General features: G+C 36.0%; 2 non-coding genes across 2 annotated transcripts; one reads left to right on the top strand and one right to left on the bottom strand.

The window, feature by feature from the left end:
* The first annotated feature begins 228 nt into the window (after positions 1-228).
* TRNAC-GCA (transfer RNA cysteine (anticodon GCA)) lies at positions 229-300 on the top strand. Its single transcript has one exon. It is a non-coding gene; the product is annotated as a tRNA-Cys (tRNA).
* A 3,564-nt stretch (positions 301-3,864) lies between these two features.
* On the bottom strand, positions 3,865-3,938 carry TRNAD-GUC (transfer RNA aspartic acid (anticodon GUC)). Its single transcript has one exon. It is a non-coding gene; the product is annotated as a tRNA-Asp (tRNA).
* Between the last annotated feature and the right edge of the window lie 659 nt (positions 3,939-4,597).

Raw genomic sequence — 4,597 nt, 5'->3', positions numbered from 1 at the left:
TTTTGGACTCTGTGCCTAGAAATATCTTTTTTCTGTTTCAATATAAAAAAAAATATTATGTTTTGAAACACTATACAATCAAGAGAACCCTGGACCCAGGGATCCCTTTTGGAAAGGGATAAAGAAACCCGTTTTAAAAATCCAACTCAAACCAAAAAAAGGTTGAGTAACCCCCCCCCCCCAAAAAAAAAAAAAAAAGAAAGAGTTAGGTCTATTTTGGATCATTTTGGCGGCATGGCCGAGTGGTAAGGCGCGGGACTGCAAATCCCTTTCTCCCCAGTTCAAATCCGGGTGTCGCCTGATCAACAAAAGAAAAGCTTCGGAATACCTTATCCTTCTATGCTAATAGAACTCACATATGCTAATAGAACTCACAAAATTCTTGCCTGACAGAAGCATGACTAGGGTTGTAGATACTGTATTTTAAGAATACAGAGGTTCTATAAAAAAAAAAGACTTGAATTTTTATCATTTGGTTATGGTTAAAATCGGGTATCAATATGAAAAAAAACCGATTTATGACTGATTACTGGTTGGTTCGGGCTATTTCTTTGTATTTGATTTATCAATCGAATCGATAGTAAAACTGAAATTGTGAGATTCAGAACTACGAAAGTCAGATACCTAAAATCGGGGTAGCCGAAGGAAAGGGGGTTCGGTTCCTAAATGTAAATCCAATCCTTGCTTCTATTCTAGGATCTGAGGGAGATTATAGGAAGCACTATCAATACTTCCTAATTACCCTACCTTACTAGGGTGGTGCCCACTGACTGAGTCTTGAATTAAATTGGGTAGGTTGGTGGGGAATCAAATTGGGAGTTGCGGAAAGGGCTAAGGATAGTTTGTATTTTGTATCCAGACTCACGAGAATCCCTGAGTACTTACTCAGGTATCCAATCAATATTGGATTGGATGGGTAATCAACTCTTAACTATAACTATTATAGTTATAGAATAACTAACTATTCTATATCTATATTATAGAATATAGAATCTAATTTTCTAATAAAAGTTGAAAAATACTTCTCCGTTTTTTGTAACACCCTGCCAAGAACGTAATGGGGTGTCCCCCGATTGTTTCACAGAAAGAAACAGAGACAGTAAGACTTGGGGGGTAGATAGAGGTATGTGATAGATAGTTAAGATAGTTATCTTTTACATCTTTATGGTATATATATATATTCTATTTATATTCCATTTTTTTTTCTTATGCTTATGAAAGCTAACAAAACAAACAATGGGTCTTACTATTCCTACATCTTTCATTAGTAACATTCCTTTAAGATCTCCAAGGGTAGTTGTATATCTTGCTTTTGCTTACTGCTTTCCGATTCGACCGGAGATCCTTGTAATTAGAGTATAGGAACTCTTGTATTCATTGGATTGGTTCATCAATAGCGTTAGAGCAAAATGCCATTTTGACTCTGCACCATTGATTCCACTATTATTAGTGATTAATAATGGAATAATTCCTTCATATTCATAGAGATCGGGGAGATAATTTACATGGATATAGTAAGTCTCGCTTGGGCTGCTTTAATGGTGGTCTTTACGTTTTCCCTTTCACTCGTAGTATGGGGAAGAAGTGGACTCTAGGGGTACTACTAATTAAGTTGAGTAATCAAATTGGATCAATGGTGCTTATGTTTAATGGACCGTTCCGCGAAGCGTTTTAAGATAATCCATTTCAAAAATTCTAGGGTAATCCAGTAATATATGAACAATGATCTTTCGATCAATATTTGAATGATTTGATTCTGATGTTGTTCGTATTTCGAAACTCAAAGGAATGCGCATGATAGGAAATTTTTCCAGCCGAACTCTTCCTATTCCTAAATATAATATTCGATTTCGATGAACCCGCTCTTACCATAATTATGGATATTACAATGAGGAGCAACCAACCCCTATTTTTTTATTTGTTTTTCCCTCTTGACTGTTCAAAGAGAAGTACTGCTACTATTACGTGGATACGTACTTTCTACTGGAGATGCCATAGACGTAGTGGTTGTTCAAAGGGGTACTACGCATAATAAGATCTTGCGTCGGGTGATCCGTGCTCACTTAAGTTTTATACTTCTAGGAATCCTATTTATGCTTTATTGACTCACCTCATGTCATGGCTCAAGCATGAAAAATGGGTGGTGTTTACTACTTATACTTATTTTTCAAATCCGAAGAAGTGACTATAGAACTCCGTGGGGTATCTGTTAACGGCCCAATCAATTACTTCATTTATATGGATAGATATTGTATCTAGTCTATATCAAACCCATCCATTTTTTGAATTTATACAATACAACTTTATACATGCAATACAATATTTTTACAATATAATAATAGATAGTGTGGTAGAAAGAACTATATGAACCTTTCTACTACACCATCTATTATACTGTTGATTCCAGTTCTCTAATTTCATTTAAGACTTGGAATTGGAATCCCTTTTATTTCGTCAATCATTGATAAGAGCTAATAAGTCAAGTTTAATTCTAATCATTTTGACTGACTGTTTTTACGTAGATGATAAGTAAAAAAGCAGTAGGAACTAAAATGAACAGCGCAGTCGCAATAAATGCGAGAATATTGACTTCCATAATCTCATCGTTTTTTTTTGCTTCGCAATAACTCGGGATCTAATCCCATAGAAAAAAAAAAATAAAAATAAAAAGATTTCTCCTGTAAATTCAATGGGTGCATCCTGATGGTTGATACTGAATCGGATCAATATTCAATATTATATTATGAATATGAATAACAATATCTGATCTATTAAATCGATTCATCGTCGAGAATTGAATAGTATAACATAGGAAGATCTTTTATCCATACCGAATCAAAAATGGGATTCCTGATCTAATCAAGAATCCCATTGAATTTCTCATCTTTTTTTTTTTCATTCTTTAGTTTCTAAAATCTATCATCTTCTTTATAAGAATCATCCGACGAGGTATCATCTGACCTGTGTTCTGTTGCCGGCCTTCCATTGGTAACAGACCTAAACAGTAGGAGTGAAATGGAAAGGGGGAGGAGTTAAGCTCGAAGCGAAGTTTTCGTAATGATCTAATCCTCCTGGAAGGCAGAGAAATGTGATAAAGGTATGGGTATGGGATGGGTCTCGATATAAAAAAAAAGATCTAATATTCCGACAAATTCTTCTTTATTGATTTTTCTCCTTCTTCGATGAAACCCTAAAATAAAAATATATATTATATAAAGATAAAGAAAATAAAGAAAAAAAAAATGATTCATTCCCCCTGTGGAAAAGAAACAAAAGGGACGGATCATTGTTTGATCCTTTACTTTATATTAAAAGTAAGGACCCTCTTTTTCCTTGGATTGGGACTGAAAGCTAAATTCAGCATGCAATTTGAATAAGAATAAGATAGATAGATTGTTTTTAATTACTTTACTAATTGAGATTGCACAAAATCGTATCTCGAAAACACGAAAACAAAAGGGAGTAGGTTTAATAGTACTCTGCTGCCCGAGTAACTATGTTACTAAGTTAGTTAATTGTGTATCGTAGAATAAACGAGTACAATTTGTATATGTACTCCCTGGAAACGTATGGGTACTCTGTACCCTATTCCATTTCATGGATCAGAAGCAATTGAAAAAGTCAAACCAGTGGGTCTCTCTTGGAATCCCCAGTATGGCGATACCTACGACTACGTATGCCTCTCCCCCAGCAATCGGTACTAGTTCAAATAATTGAAATTCCCGTCTTTGTCCGATGAGAAATTCGAAACGAAAAACAAAATAAAAAAAAATTAAGGATCCCCGCAGGAAATTCAATCCTGTCCCGGGCCCCCTCCTCACAGAAAATGGGAAGATGAATTGATGGATTCATCGGATCCGAGGTCGGGACTGACGGGGCTCGAACCCGCAGCTTCCGCCTTGACAGGGCGGTGCTCTGACCGATTGAACTACAATCCCAGGGTGAGGTATACAGCATGCATATATGTATTCTTATGCTTTCATTCGTTTCGTTTCTATTTACGAGAAATATTCTCGTGTTGTAAAAGAAACACGACTGATATACTGATATCCACATGGATACGGACTAGAGTAAGAATGACACAGATTACTGGTAATCCTACTAATATATTGAGAATCTATTTTTCAATGGAAAAAGGACTCTTTTTTTCTTTACTACCTTTGCAACAAATTGGGAATCTAGATCTTTAGACAGATCAGAAGATGTGAGAAATTGGAAAGAAACCAAGGGGTATTGTAGAAAAAATGGACCCTTTATCCCTATATATTTTATTCCCATATATCCTTAGAATACTTTTAGAATTTTAGAATATATGGGGCATTCTAAATATCTAAATAATGGGCATTTCTGGAGGACAAATTTGGTTATCATGGATCGGCGAATTAGTGGGCCGAGCTGGATTTGAACCAGCGTAGACATATCGCCAACGAATTTACAGTCCGTCCCCATTAACCGCTCGGGCATCGACCCAGGAAGAACAAATTCTGGGCTTATTGATAATCCATGATCAACTTCCTTTCGTAGTACCCTACCCCCAGGGGAAGTCGAATCCCCGCTGCCTCCTTGAAAGAGAGATGTCCTGAACCACTAGACGATA

The sequence above is a fragment of the Aristolochia californica genome, unplaced genomic scaffold (assembly GCF_029961685.1).
Source record: "Aristolochia californica isolate CCGP_79_NKW_82.1479 unplaced genomic scaffold, dmAriCali1.0.hap1 SCAF_511, whole genome shotgun sequence".
NCBI lineage: Eukaryota > Viridiplantae > Streptophyta > Magnoliopsida > Piperales > Aristolochiaceae > Aristolochia > Aristolochia californica.
This window is presented reverse-complemented; position numbering and strand designations above follow the sequence as displayed.